The 16,676-nt window shown below is 35.2% G+C and overlaps 1 pseudogene; it reads right to left on the minus strand.

The window, feature by feature from the left end:
* Positions 1 to 508: 508 nt before the first annotated feature.
* LOC107951908 (kinesin-like protein KIN-13B) lies at positions 509 to 5,801 on the minus strand (annotated as a pseudogene).
* Between the last annotated feature and the right edge of the window lie 10,875 nt (positions 5,802 to 16,676).

Raw genomic sequence — 16,676 nt, forward strand, 5'->3', positions numbered from 1 at the left:
TCAAAAATGAGTGAAGTACAATGAGATAATTACAAATGAAGGGAAAACATCTATTTATAGTTGAGTTTCCCAAATCTAACAATACAAATTGAATTACATCGATGGCTAAAATTAGTTTAATTACCCTAGTAATACTGGAGTGTTTCTTTAGGCCACTAAGGCTTCAAGTAAATAGACATATCCATGGGTTCCACGAATCAAGCCAGCTCAAGTGGGTGAAATGAACTCCATTTAATCAGTTGACCTCCATGAGACATTTATAATCATGAGCTTTAATCAACAGCCTGTGACATATATAGGTATGATAGGATTTCTAATATTATAGATATAGTTTATAGATTATATAGACAAAATAAAATAAAAGATTGTATAATAGTTTGAGAAATATCCAAATAATGAAATGAATTACAAGCAATGCTTCAAAATTTACAATAGCATATGCAAACAAGGAATCTCAATTAATAAAGTAGAAGAAAGAACGAGAATTTGCGAAAGAAAGAAGAGAACCTTGGAATTTAACTCGCTTGTGATTCATGTAGTCATTTTTAATAATACGATATTCAATGGATTTAGAGTTGGAATCCCTAAGTATCTATAACCTTCCGTTTTTTCCTATATCCAAGCTACGAAGATTACATGATAACCGGAAAATCATCCAGCACACAGCTACAAATAATCAATACCCCGAAGAAGATACTAAAACATTATACTCCTTTAAGCGATTCTGGAAACGAGATAAACGAGTTTGTAACTGTGTAATGCCGACAGCTTTCTGAGAAAGAATGGCATTCAATCTCGATATATAATCATCAATATGGTTCCCAGGTTGGTCTGCTTCAACCAGCAGGTTCATCTCCTGTAAATGATGGATGCATATTTAAGCATTTCCATGTATTTACAAGGCCCTTGGAGGGTTTATATCCCGATGCTCTTATTTCGATATGAGTTGGACAGGAATGTTGGATGCAAAATACTTGGAAGAAAAACAAAAAGTCAAAGCAACACAGGTACTTCAATGAAATGGTCTAATTGCTTACCTCTTTGACAATATTCATGGTCTCCTCCACTTGTTGCCTGTGAGCATTTACAAGATCCTCCTCTTCCTAAGTAAAAGCAATGCACAAACTTTTTAACACATACAAATCACTGTTCATATCTCTAACAATAGTCATTCTCTTTCAAGAATTACCTGAAGGAGAGCATTCAAATCATCATCTGATTTTGAATGCTTGAAATCAGATCTTAGTGGTTCCTTCCATCTTGTCTCACCATTAGGTTTCCGTAACTTGTCCTCTGAAATTGAGAAATTGTATTGATCCGGCTTTCCATTTTTCTTCCACATCAGTTTCTCTGGCTCATAGGAATCTTCTGACGTAGCAACATCATCTCTTTCATTTTGGTCAGGCCATGTATCATTAATACAATCCTCCGAGGTCAATGCAGGTGGTAAAACAGAAGATAATGGCCGAGCAGTTGACTCTTTCAGGTTTAAGCTTGAAGATAATGCATCCTTCTTAGGATTTCCCCCTTTTGAAAGGCTCTTCACCCTGGATGTAGTTTAACATTGAATGTAAGTCAAATACATGAAAGGAAAGCAAACAAAACCAAAATAGGAATAAACTGATGCTGAAACCATTTAACAATTAAGCAAGTTCCATTCACCTATCAGCATATCTCAAGGTGTTCAGAGTGTGTTCACATGACCCTGAGCTCGGTGAGATGCAAGATATCATAACAGTACGGGAATTTCCCATAAACGAGTCCCTTAGAACCTCCGTCAGTTTGCTGCCTCTGAAAGGAATGTGGCCCTGATCATTGTCAAGAGCTCTTATGCACTCTTTCAATGCAAGTAAGCTCTTGTTGATCTCTGCACCTTCCATTCTGCATCGTAAATAGAAGCGGCTAAATTAAACAAGCAGACCCAGCAAAATTAATTAAGTACACATCTAAGGTTTGTGCCGCATGAATGTATATGTGTGTAGGGTGATAGAGCTGAACAACATGAACTGGAACCATATTTTATCTGCAAAAGTACAAACTCCAGGTGTATTTAGACTCCTTAAACACCCTTGTACTTTTAAATGTTTGACTTGATAATAAATCATTAAGTAAATTTAATTAAGAGAACTATGAAACTATGACACCTACATGACTTGGAAAAGCTGAGACAATCCAGAATCTCCAGAGTATTTGGAAAAACCTTTCATCTAAGAGAATTTGTATGTTAGTTATATTTAGCATACGTCCGTTTACAATGCATTGTAAATCTAACTTTAATATCAGATGCAACATTTCTTTATTTCAACTATTGCCTCCGGTAATGAATCAAAATATCAACCATGGTCAATGATCATATCATTTTGTAATTGAAAGAACGCAGTGTACCTTGTCTGTTTATAATTATCCGTAGTATCAGCACCTCGTTCACTTCCAGCCAGATCTATAAAGGAGAGCTTGCCAACAACACGGGGAGGCTTCGATTCATTTCCATCAACAGATCGCTTGATAGCAAGTTGAAGTATGGCATGAGAACGGGAAGATTCCTCATTTGCACCTGTAGTACCAGTGCTTCTTGTGGCATTTCCTTTCCCAATAAGGTCCTTAATAGTCTCCACATCTGATGCCCTGTACTCTTGCAGACCCACAATGCAAACTTGCTGCTTACCATCCTCTCGCATAAAGAGTTTTCTGCAAAAGAAGGATCAGCTCTCGGCCAATTCATAAACTAATAGCACTGACTAGAGGGCATGCTTAATAACTTACTTTCTATCACTGAGGAGATCAAATAATTTTCCTCGCCATGTATCTCAAAGAAGCTCACAAACAACTGAAACCCCTGGTTCCTGTAAGTACGGTGCATCAACCTCAAGATATCCCGAGAAGCTTTAAGAGGAAGTGGCTTCATAGTAAAGGTTTTTCCGCTTCCTGAAGAAGAGAAAGACCTATAAGTTCAAGATGCTTACAGCTATAATCTAAAAATATAACATGACTTGATGAAGAAGGTAAATTTGTGTTCAACAAACAAAATTTGCGGTAAGAAATAATGAAGGCATCCTTTGACTTTGCCAAATTAGGCAGAAGAATAGAAAGGGCTAATGACAAAGGATTATGCCAAATACATCACTGAAAGTAACATTTCATTATAATTTAAAATTATACAAACATTACACAAAAATGAATAGTCATGCAATATCAACTCATCATAGTGTATATCCAAGATTTTGGAGAAAGTTATTCACCTGTTTGACCATATGCAAAACAAGTCGCTTTAGTGCGCTGAAAAATTATAGGAACTATGGGCTCCACAGTCTCACGATAGATCTACAAAAAACAAATGAGACCAAGATAGGTTGATAAAAACAACTTTTCAAGGAAAACCATGTCTTATAATATTTTCTTCCTTTTTCCACTAATAAATTTAGATCATCTACTTACCTCATCATTTGAGACCTCCTCATTCAGCACTGCATCAAAAACAAATTCATGCTTCTCCACATATTCTGTAAGGTCAACCTACAATATGTAAAGAATTAAAGGCATCAAAACGTTGCTCAAATTCTAAATGTTACTAAGCAGATGAGTAATTGAAGTGCGTCAAAAGCCAAGTGTTAAATGAAGAGAACATAAACTATTAGTTTTTTGACATGCATGACATTATGTTTCTAGCAAGAAAGACTAAAACAACCATTGATGCTAAACCTCCAAAAATATAATTGAACCTCCCAAGAGGCTGCGGATTGGCATTGCAGTAACTGCAGCTTAAAATAATCTTGTGTGAAAACTGCGGGTCATTAGTCCCATTCACATTTGTTTAATATACCTCAGGGTAGAAAATTGGCATACACCTGTTGACGATTCTCTGGGTTTATATTGGATTCCTAGGTTCTTGTATAACCTTCGTAGAGTGATATATTGTTGAGTTTGTAGAGGACAAAACAATGTTACTGTTACCTTAAGTTTAGTCTCATGGACTACTAGGGAATTGGAAAGTGTCTCTATAATATCTTCCTCATTCTTTGCTAACTCCTTTTTATTCAGAGGTCTTTTCCGCACCTGCAGTCAAAAACCCATACTCAGTCTCAGTGGGATAGTAGTATTCACATGTAACATAAACATGATGTTAGTTTACTTGTGCAAAGCAAGTCTTGCATAAATGTGGTTTAGCATGAACCCAGAAGCAGTCAAAAAGCCACAGGTTCTGGTGATGTTCAAGTCCATTAGGTTAGAAAACGGAGCAGAATAAAAACATACCACAACTTTGATCTTTGCAACTGAATTGACCTTCTCTCTATCTGCAGCAAAGCTTGTAAGGAGGCTATTCTCTGGCACACCACGAGCTTTGCCTGTTTGTTTGTTGTTTGAAATATAGGGTTCAGAGTCATCAAGGCTTCTACCTCGAACATGATTATAAAGAGGAGCATCATACAGGTTAGGAATCTGCATCTGTCACCAGTTAACAGAGTTCCATAACTAAGTATTAAACACTAAATTACTCCACATATGACTTTATAATTTTCTATTGTCTCGGAAAAAGAGGAAAAAAATAATTCATCAACAATATATGCAACACAGTTTGCATCGTTCAGCATCACATCCCCAGGTTGAAGATCATACAATTAAATCCCAAAAGTTCGACCTGCATATTTCTTGATGAAACAAAAGTACAAATAGCTTCCAGTTTCATTGATTCTTTGCATTTGAAGGCCAAAGTATGACTTGCGTACACACAAATCTACATTACATTCGCTAACTGTAACTCTAAGATGAAATGGCAAGTGACCAACCTCAGGCAGAAGCTCAGTATCAAAAGAATGTAGATCTAAGAGACCGGGACTGAACTCGCCGCTTGGCGGACGCGAACTAAATGGAGGAGTTGTAGGCTCCGTGAAATAGTCGTTCCCCGTATTAGAACCCCTCTGTACATTCTTATACATTCTAGATCCTTGAGATCCTCCTCCTCCACCATAAAACGCATAATCCTGCTCTCGATCCAAGCAGCATAAGCAGCAAAATCATGCATTCGAAATAATAACTACTTTGTATTGAAATATTGCTCCCTGCACATTCCATTTATTTATTTTGCTCGCAAATTAATTTCCAATCTAAAAAAGGGAAAAAAATCAAACATTTATCAATTTTTTTATCCAATAAAGTGTCATCTGGAAAACTTCATTCATTTTGTTTTCTTTTAATACCAAAAGGAAATCTCGAGAGTTAAAGCAGCCAGCTTAACTGCTTTTCCTTTCGCATGTTAGACTTAAAATTATATAATTAAATCTAAAAAATCAACACATTTTCAGTTTATTCTTACTAAAAAAAATAGATTGCCATTTTCATTTTATTTCTCCAACAAAAAAATTAATTAAAAAGGAAAAAGTGTGAGACCTGAAGAGGAGGAACAGAGTTGTTGGAAGAGTGAAGATGTTGAAGACCAGCAGACTGAAGCCATCTCCCATTCGACGTCGTTTCCAAGAAGTTATCTGAGTGTTGTCTCTGATGGTGCACTTGAACTCCTGCGGCATCAGATCTCTGCCTCTGTCTCCCCATTCCGTTCATCTCCCAACACTCTTCCACCTCGCTTTCTTTCAATTATTTAATCAAATTAAAAACAAAACTTCGATCCTTCGATTTAAAGGTTTACCTCTTCAAAATAGAAATTATAAAGAGAGAACAATCAAATGCCCCCGATTAACATTTAACCGGATCCTCCTCGATCTTTTTTAAGCTTTGGTTTCAGACAATGATCATTCAAAGCAAAAGGATTGAGTTATAAAGAAAATGGACAGTGTCAATGAGAATAAGAGAAAGGGATTGGATTTTTGAATTTTGAAGGCAGTTGGGAGAGACACGTGTGGCACGTGCCGTTGGGGGATGTGGAAGGAGGTACTATACGACGGCGGATTGAGCCGAAAATTGTGGAGAGGGGATCTAGTGGGCCCGGGACTTGGGGGTCTATACATATGGCTTTTCTTTAAAAAGGTCTAATTCTATCTTCAGTCCCTATATTCTTTAAAACTTTTAAAATTCAATCTCTTATACTTTTAATTTTAGTAATTTAGTCATTCTACTTATTTGATTTAAATATTAAAATCTAATTAAAGTTAAAATCTTGAAAATAATATTGGTAAGAGAGATAACTATAAACCCTGAAAAGATTAGTTTTTTTATGAATCATAAAACGAATATAGAGAGATACCTTTAGTTCCAACAAAAAATTTAAAATGCAATTGATAACCTTCTTAATTGCTATTGTTTAATTGAATAATAAAAACTTTCATTAGTGGGTTATAAATTAAATATTAATTTTTAAATTAAACAAGGAGAGGAATTAAATTTCTAAAATTAAAAATATAGAGTAAAGACTACGAAATTTCAATAGTTGAAAAAGTAGAGGGATAATGAGGGTGATTAAATCTTTGAATAATTTGAAGGAATTTGGAGTTATTTGTTTTGCGAAAATAGGGGTATCAGCAAACCACCGTCCCACATGGTGGGACCCTCCAAAAAAATCAATCAGTTGCGCGCTTTTGAGTCTCATCCAAAAGCTCCCATCTTGTAGGGATACAACTCTCCCACCCCATGTGTTTCATCAAATTGAGTAAATCTTTTTACTTTTATTTTTCTATTTTAATTTTACATATATGCTAAAAAAAATTAATTGAGAATCTATACTACATTTTTTTGAAAATTTATCTATTTACATTGTTTTTGGAAATAAAAAGAAAAATGCGTTTTATGGGGTGCGTTTTCACTTCTAATAAAAATGCGTTCTATAGGACGCGTTTTCACTTTGGTAAAAGAAAAAATTCTTTTTTCTTTTCTTGTGGTTGGAAATTAAAAATTTGTAAATTTATTTTTGTCCGTATTTGAGATAGACATGATTATAGTTTTAATGATTGTTTAAATTCATAGTGGTGTAGTGGAGTTGAGTGACCTATAAATTTCATTTGTCATATGAGTATGGAGCCATCACCCAGGAAATCGGATCGTGTTGCAACTCAAGGTCCCACTTGACGATAATTATACTATCTGAGGTTGAAGTGTAACTAGGGCTTCAAGTTTATAGGGGTTATATTGTCGAGGAATAAAGCATAAATGGGGTCATACTTGATAGTGGTTATGCGGGCACGACAACAAATTTTTCCTCGTTAGAGGAGGATGCTTTATAAAACCCAAACAAATGTACAAAGAAGAAAAACGCAGTGGCCTTTTTGCATAACCAAGTATATTGTTTTATCCATGTCCACCAAAAGCTATGCCCCCGTTATTATAATCTGTGACATAATTGGGGTGTAATAGGTTTTACTAACATGGTCACTGCTTTTGGTGGACATGGACAACACGAATTACTTTATTATACTGGAAAACCCCTATGTTTTTCTTCCTCTTTCATGTGGGTTTCATAAAACATACTCCTCTAACAAGGAGAAATTGGTTGTTGTGCATGCATAACCAACATCAGCTAAGGCCCCAGTTATACTCCATCCTTTGACATCATAACCTTTGTAACCTTGGAGCCTTAGTTACACTTTAACCCAAGGCAGTATAGTCACCGCCAACTTGGACCTCGAGTTGTAAAGGGATTCCGGTTTCTCAGGTGATGGAGTTATACTCACATGACAAGTGAAATTTGTAAATTATCGAGCTCCGTTACATCACCGTGAACTCAAAAAAAACTTAAAACTATGACTATGTCTCCCTTAAAGCGAGAGAGAAATAAATATTTAAACCTGAAAATTTCAACATGCAAGAAAAAAATTTAAGATATTGAATTGAGGAGATGGGAATGTGCATTTATATAGGGGATAGAGTGGGGTAAAAAAGGGAATTTTTTTATCTCGAGTTGCAAGGGTTAAGAGGCAGAAGCAATCAAGTTGGCTTGGAGGTTGAAATGGCCAAAAAGGAAATGCTCCTAGGAGGACGCGTTTTTATTTAACATGGTGGTGAAAACACTTCTTTTAGAACATGTTCTTCAGCCACATGTCAATAGAAAATGTGTCCTATAAAAAGCATTTTCATTGTAATGTCAGATGAAAAAGAGTCCTTTAGGGAGTGTTTTCTCTCTGGCCATTTCAACCCCCAAGCTAACTTAATTACTTCTATCTTTAAGCCCTTACAACTTGGGATTCTTGGGATAAAAATTTCATGATTCCTAAAAAACACCGCTGCGAGGGAGCATTTTCTCCCCCACAAAAGAGCTCTATAGAAAAAAAACTCAATACAGGCCTTTGATTTTCTATATTGAGCTTCAAAACAAATTGTTGATCTGAAAGATACTTGACATTAGGAGTAATTGGCGTTGCTGTGAAAACTTGAATTTCATTCCTACGTTGTTGTCGAAGCAAGGGTAATTCATTAAGTTACGTGTATGTTTAGGATTTTGGGTGATGAGTACTATATTTTTTTACTATTCTCTCGATTTTAAACATGTGGATCAAGCTATTTGGTTGAAGATAAGTAAACGAGTTAGAGCTCTTATCCATTACAACAATCAAATTTGTGAGACCAAAATTGGACCCATTTTTTTATCAATACAATCTAAAGATCTGGTAATCAACCGGACCATAATGTTAAAAGAGCTTTGGACAAGGATTAGTCACAAAGTGAGAATCTAGAAAAGAATTTTGAGCCTTAAATGTAGATATCTTTTGTCATTGGAACCAGCTAAATATGTCATTTTTTATATCACTAGTGACAACGATTTGGAGTAGGTGATCGAATCTCATTACTCTAGTAGGATTGCTATACTAAAATTGTATGCCAACTTCGTCGAAAAGGATGAAGGTGGCCCGAGATCAATTACACCATGTCTACCAAATTTCACGCCAGATCAAGAAGCTGAAAGTCCCACCGCAGAGTTGTGCTATGGATTTACATCATTACTACAAAACTCATACCAAGACTCACCAGAATCATCATCAATGGCGAGACATTCATCAGTTTCGCCCCCTGATTACTAAGGTGGGGGACAGTAGGGGGTATTTGGTTACCGGGCCTACAACACACCTGTAAACATTCTGTCAGTGCCTTTGATTTTAACTTTGGCACGCTGATGTTCAACACTGGTAATATTCACATGAGCACGCCATCAAGTTACTAGGGTAGCTTAAACATAAGTGATTTTGGGGTTGACATCTAATTTACAAAAACGGATGATCTACTCCCGATAACCTCAATCGGCGAGGGCACATTTGACCCTAGACTTACAACCGACTTTGATAACGAATAAGAAGAGAATGAAAAGGATGAAGAAACATATAATGACCCAATAGAGGAGGAAAACCTTGATGTGTAAAAATTACAATAATTTCATAACTGGATCTCATTGCTACTAAACTATAAGACGGTGGATCTGACGACAAAGCTTTGGACATTGCTCAATGGGATGACCTGGGTTTCACGGCGTACCAACCCCCACCCCACATGCGAACTCTTAGTCTTATTGCTGAATGAGGTTTAGAATTCCCAAACCTCCCTTTTAGAAGATTAGGGCATGCATCTTCATTGACAAATTTTGGCCATTTAGAGGTTGGGATGGAGTTTGACTCCAAAGATGCTTTTGTAACTACTGTCAAGCGGCATAACATACAGCTTGGCATCAACTTCACCTTATATACTCCTGGACTGAGAAATATGAGGCAAAGTGCACAATGCATGAAATAGGATGTCCATGGAAAATCATGGCATATGTGAAGAAGAAGTCATAGTTTTGGACAATCAAGAAGTTTACCACGCTACATACATGTGTTGTAGCTAATATGTATCATGATTAACAACATTGACTTGAATTCTGAACTTTTTTCCCACATTCTATTATGTATGGTGACCCAATTTATTATTTTTAGGCATGTTGACCGATCATCTGAAATTGGATTCAAATATGATATCTGACTTTATAGTACCTATGGTCAAAGTGGGTCTTAGGATTTTGGTCCCAGTTTTGATCGCACATATCTGTAGCAAGTTTGATTACATCGTGTCCTACTACAAGGCATAGTCCGCAAAGTAGAAAGTGTTGGAGAAGATGCACAACGGGTAGGAGAAATCCTACAATAATTGTGGCAATGTGTCAGGTAATGGAGCGGTACATGCCAGGTTCCATAACCAAGCTACAAACAAAGCTTGCGTATATTGGTGATCACTTGGTCCTTAGAAAAAGAGCTTTCCACTATTTTTTCTAGACTTTCAAGTAATGTGTAACTGCACTTTGGAATTGTAAGCCACTTATCCAAATTGATGACACATTCCTATACGGGAGATAAGAGCATAAGTTGTTAGTAGTTGTTGCACAATATGGTAACTGAAGAATCCTGCCAATAGATTTTTCAATAACTCTAGAAGAATCTAGTGATGACTAGATTTTTTCTTAACTAACCTGAGAAGGCATGCTATGCCATAGCATGATGTATGCATCATTTCCAACAGGGGCACTAAAATACAAGCTGCATTAGATCGGCATTCAAGCCTATGGGATCATGCAGACCATAGGTATTGTTTGCATCATATAATGTCTAATTACATGGGTTGATACCATAAGTATGCGGAGCGACAACATGTCATTAACATGGGTATGTTGTAAATAAAATTGGTTTCTTGTAAAATAATTTAACATATACATTTTAGGTCACTTTTCTCGAATGTATTATTGATTTTCATTGACAGGATACGAGCTCATCCAACATCGATTCCATGAAATGTTAGAGAGACTACGGGCTATAAACTATCTGGGTGTGGAGTACCTCAATGGATACTGAAGGAGCAATGGACGCAGTCGTATGACAAAGGACTAAGATACGAGCACATGACCTCGAACCTAGCGGAATGCATTAATTCTATACTGAAAGAGACGTGTCATTTGCCAGTAACCTTAGTGGTCAAGGAAACATATTTCCGGTGAGCAGCTTGGTTTCCAAAATAGGTTGAGACATACGTGGGATAAATAAAGGATCGTCATGTTTGGTATGAGTTGGTGTAGAAATATATTGGGGAAAATATAGAAATCGCGAACTCAATGACTTCAATGTGTCACTTGGGACCAAATCTAGTATATAGGGTTAAGTAGCCCCATATATCCGATTGTGAATTTATCAGTGGGGCGTATCATGTAGGCATCAAACAAATGACCTACGACTATAGGAGGTTACAAGCACTTTGTTATCCATGCACACATGCAATTGCGACATGTGCCTCGAAACGTATAAATTGTATGACCTACGTTGATGAAGTTTACAAAATTGAACACGCGTATTGCAATGACGCAAATTTCACGAGCATAAAAAAATGTGTTATTGGGCCTTCGTTTTAGTAAAAAGATTCGTAAATATTTATTAAAAATATTTACGAAGTTAGTTGTGTGTTTAATTAGGTTTTGGTTAGGTGAATTAGTTAGAATTAAGAATAATTAGAAAAAAGGACTAAATTGAAATAGGTGTGAAAGTTTAATTAAAGATTAAAAAAATAAAAAGGACTAAATAGGCAATTATGCCAATTGCCAAATTTGAGGCGGCATAAGCATAAAAATCTAATATTTTTATGTGTTAAAATATATTATTAGATTATTATTATATTATATTATATTATATTATATTATATTAAATAAAATAAATAGAGACAAATGTATGGTAATGAAACCATACATGTGTAATAGTAATAATAAATATGTGTACACTTGTAATATAATTATATATTTACTTATTATATAAGTAAAAAATATTTATATTATTATAATATATTATTATTAAATTGATAAACAAAGGAATTAAAGTAAAATAAATGAAACAAATGAATAAAAAGAAATAAAGAAAAGAATTGGGGGACGAAAACAGAGAAGAAAAGAAGGAAAGAAAGGGAAAGAAAGAAAAAGAAAAGAAAATTAGGGATTTTAAAGTTTGAAGTTTAATTGGGAAGTCAATTTAAATTCATTTCCTGTAATTTTTGAGTTTTTATGATCCTAAAACAAAATACTACTAAGTATATGTTGAAATTTTGGAAGTTATTAGATTTTTAGATACTAATTTTGTTTTGTTGAGTAAAAGTGTGAATTAGAGATTGAATTAATAGAATTTCTAATTAGAATTGAGAGAAGGATTAAATTGTAGAATAGGCTATAAATTTTGTGTAATAGGGACTAAATTGCAAGAAATTCAAAATTAGGTATTTATTATGAAAATTAGAGAGTTAAGTTTAAGTTTGGTTGAAAATTGAATATAAATAAGGTATGAATTGGGATGGAAAAATAGATGATCTTGGTTAAGGATTAAATTGGAATTAAGGTAGAAGTTAAATAGGAAATTCAAGTATTTGATGTGAATAGTTGTTGTATTAATAATTGTAAATTATTTTAAGTTTCATAGCTAACATCAAACCAGAGACATTGGCTCAGAAGGGAAAGGAAAAGATTGCGGGAGAGTAACTCAGGAGAAATTCTGCTTTGTATTATAATTTGAATTTATTTATTATTAATTGTGAATAGTGATTAATATGCATGGTAAGAGAAATTAAGGTGAGTATTGATATTGGATTGAATGAAAATGTATTGAATTGTGAAAATGTGTGAATATATAGATTGAATATTGATTTAAAAATGGAAAAACGATTGAATTGAAAATGTAAGAAATTGTGATTGAATTGAGGCTATATGTGATTTAAATACCCTATTAACTAGTCGGGCAGAGTCGGATATAGTTGGCATGCCATAGGATTGGAAGTGTTCAGGGATACTTCGACCTCGAGTCGATGAGACACTAGGTGTCAGTATATTACTTCTGTAACGCCCCAATTTTCGGGAATTCTGTGAATGTTGGCATAGGTTTAATTATGTTAGTGGGCCTCTAGAAGGCCCAAGCTTAAGATAGAACCCGGAAATTTTAGTTAATTTTTGTTCCATAAGAAAAAGGGGGTGAAATTATGAAATATGACCTATGTGAAAATGTTTAAAAATGCTATAGGCTAAATTGAAGTGGCCAAATAAATAGGAGTGCAAAATAGGAGGATTTGCATAACAAACCTCCCATTTTACATGAAGTGGCCAGCCATCATGTTGTTGTAGACAATATGAGCACTTGATATCCATAATTCATGGTACAAATTGATAATGGGTTAGATAAATGTTCCATGATAATGGATTAGGTAAATATTCCATGATAATAGGTTAGGTAAATGTTCCATGATAATGGTTTAGGTAAATGTTCCATGATGGGCATTTCATGTCTTTTGTATTAAAGAATTAAATGGATGAAATATGAAATTTTATTAAAAGAAAAAGGGGTGAAAAGAACAAAGTTTTGTCCATCTTTGTTCATCATAGCCGAAAGTTAGAGAAGAGAAAGGAGAGAAGAAAGCTCTTGAATGTTCGGTCACTTGGGGAAGAAAATTGAAGGTAAGTTCATGGTAGTTTGCTTCTATCTTAATGTTCATGAGTTCTTCTTGATTCTACCTTAACTCTTGAAGCATATTTTTGGTTTTTAGTTGTGTTGTGAGCATTTAGTCATGAATTAAAATGAAGGAAATGGTTGTTGTTTCATGTTCTTTTGATGAAAAATGGAAGATAGGTGAAGTTGAGCCAAACAAATGAGCATGCATGTGCCTTAGATGCTAAGGGGAAAAAATCGGCTAACATGTTGTGCTTTAAAATGATGAAATAGAGATTATACTTAAGTAAAATCATAGATATTTGATGATTGATTGGTGATATACATGTTTAAATAACAAGCATGCAAGTTAGGTGTGAAAGAGTGATTTGGTAATAAATCTGCTTGGGACAGCAGCAGTAACGTGAATTTGGAAAATCACCATAAATTGTGGGAGATGCGTTAGAAGCTGCATAAATTATGTAATTAAAGCTTAATGAGTCTAGTTTCAAATGGAATAAACGAGAACATATTTTGAATTCTGTACAATGAAAAATTTGATTCGTAATGAAGAGTGGTCAGATTAGTCAAACAGTGAAACATGGGAAACTTTAAGAAAAATCTGGTATTGATTGGCCATACCAAAAATTCTGAAAATTTTATGGATAGAAGATATATGAGCCTGTTTTCAGGGAAAATTAACGGTACTTGATTTGGAGTTTCGTAGCTCCAGTTATAAATAATTTAGTAACTGTTGCTCAGGAAGATAGCTTGCAGTGAAATTATGATTATGTGGTAAACATTGACAGAAATTTGTTAACGAGTTGCTTATTGATTTCTTATAAGCTTACTCTGATCTGTAGGTGTGGTTGGCCGAATATTGTAAGGGGTTAATACGTAGTTCGTATTTGAATAGTTAGATTAACGTGTTAGTAATCAAATTGTAGGCAGCTCGTGTGTGAATCTCGTCAGCATATCGTCGCAAACAGGTGTGTAACTAACACCCTCTTTCTTAGTCTAGATCGGCAAAAGTCGAAAATCCGAAATGCCGAAAACCAGTATTTTGTAGATTTGCGAGTGTGCGAATGCTCGTGAGGTAAATCGATTGATGTTTTTGGTAAGCTGCAAAATTTGGACTGCAAAGTGCATGATTTCTGTGCCCTCGATATTTTTGGGCTTAATGGGCCAAAATTGGAATGATGGGCCAACGGGCCCAATTCGGTAAGAACCCTCGGTACGTGATTCTGTTAGTACGTGAACAGTAGGAATATGCATGAAAAACCCTAAAATAGATAAATTACTGAAATACCTTTAAAAGTGGAAAATTTACAGTTTTACCCCTAGTAGATAAATTACCGAAATACCCCTAGGGTTAAATTGACCTAAATGCATGTTTGACTATTGTTATTTACTGCATGCCATGTTGTTATTATCTGATGCATGGGATTGGGATATTGACGGAGGAAGTACTGAAAGTGGCTTGTCCACGTACTGGAGGCTTTGCCTCAATTTACTGTTAACTGAGCAGCAAGGCTGCAACTGTGGAGTGTTGGGCTAGGTGGGTTGAGCTATTCCCCACATGGAGTGTAGGGCTGGTACGGGTGGAGTGTAGTGGTTGGTGGGTTGAGTAGTCTCCCCAATGGGCTTGCATATGTTATTGATGTTGCATGTATTTTGAAATGGGCCTATGGGCCGTACTGTTATCTGAATAAGGGGTCAAGGCCCAGTTTATTGTAATCTGAAAAGGGCTCTGGTCCAGTACCACTGTTACCTGAATGGGCTTAGGCCCAATAGGCTTGAGCTGACTTGGGCTTTGAATGGGTTTTCCTTACACACTGAGTTTCCCCAAACTCACCCCTTTTATTTTCATCCACGCAGGAAATCCCCAACCATAGTGGGCTTGGAGCTGTGAGGGAATTCGGAGTGGCCACCCGTTCTGAAAGTTTGGTTTTCTTTTTGTGAACTGGACATCCTATTATTTACGTTGAGGTTTGGGTTTTTAAATGTAATAAGGCCGCTTAATTATTTTTGATGGTTTTAATATGTATTACTAAGATAGGTATTACTTATTTTAACTGTTGAAATTGGATATCTTTATGGCGCGTTTTCAAAAAAAAAAACAATTGATTTCAAAATAACACGACAACAAGCAAAGCTTCCGCAATGAAAGTATTTTCTAAAATTAATCACTTTTCCTAAAAATGACTTAATGAAATCGGTTTCCTAAAAATATACATGACGTTAAGGTGTGGCAATGGCAGTGTGCATGTCTAGGATTGGATCCGAAGGGAGCTTGGTACTTAAGTAGTTCGATAGACTCACCTCCTCTTTTCCGGTTTCCTACCTGGTGCACAGTTTCCATTCACTTTAACCTATAATGAAATTATCTTTTAAAACACTAAGTAGGTTTTTCTGGATCAATAATATAAAATGTTTTGAACGTTTCGATGTGGCATGTCGGATCCGGCCATAACGTCTGGGCCGGGTTTAGGGTGTTACAACTTCAGATAGATTCGATGAGGTACTAGGTACCAACTTACTTCGGCTTGGCCAATGAGACACTGGGTGTCAATTATTTGCTTCGAACTAACTGATAAGGCACTGGGTGCCATACTGGAGTGTTTGGTTGGATCCGTGTATCCGCTAAAGTCCGAGTTTTGTTAATAGGAGTAACGAATGAAATGGTAAAATTGAATGAAAGTAAATGATCTTGATTGAGAAATGAAATAAGAAATTGAAATTGAGAAATGAGAATGAATGAATGAACCAAAGGTTTAGGGAATGATTGATGAATCAATTAAATGAGATTATGAAAATGCATAGTATGAATCATTGTTCACGAATAGATAATAGTGTATTGATGAATGAAATCTGTAAAGAAAAGCTATTTAGAATGGCTATGGTTGTTATGTAATGAATAAGTATATTTTGTTCATTTGTAAATTTTAATAAGCATGATTTGTATGTTATATCAAGTAATTTGAATTATAGTAATACCACTGAGTATATCCATACTCAGCGTACGGTTGTTTTCCGTGCGCAGATTAGTTGAAGTAAAATGTTCTAGTCCAGCCTCCAAAGCCAATCCCGATCTCAGAAAACTTTGGTGATGTATATATCTTTTAGTAAAAGTGGCATGTACCTAGGTTATGTATGAGTCATTTTAGAATTGGTAATAAATGATGTGTTTGAATGGTTATGTGAAATGATAAGACTATGAAATGGTACTTTTGATATAAAGTTAAAAAAATGGAAATTAATGAAATTAACTAATTTAGTTTGAATATTATTTTTAAAATTCTTATGATTATACCTTGAGTAAATTAA

This window comes from Gossypium hirsutum, chromosome A02, assembly GCF_007990345.1.
Source record: "Gossypium hirsutum isolate 1008001.06 chromosome A02, Gossypium_hirsutum_v2.1, whole genome shotgun sequence".
In the NCBI taxonomy this organism is placed as follows: Eukaryota; Viridiplantae; Streptophyta; class Magnoliopsida; order Malvales; family Malvaceae; genus Gossypium; species Gossypium hirsutum.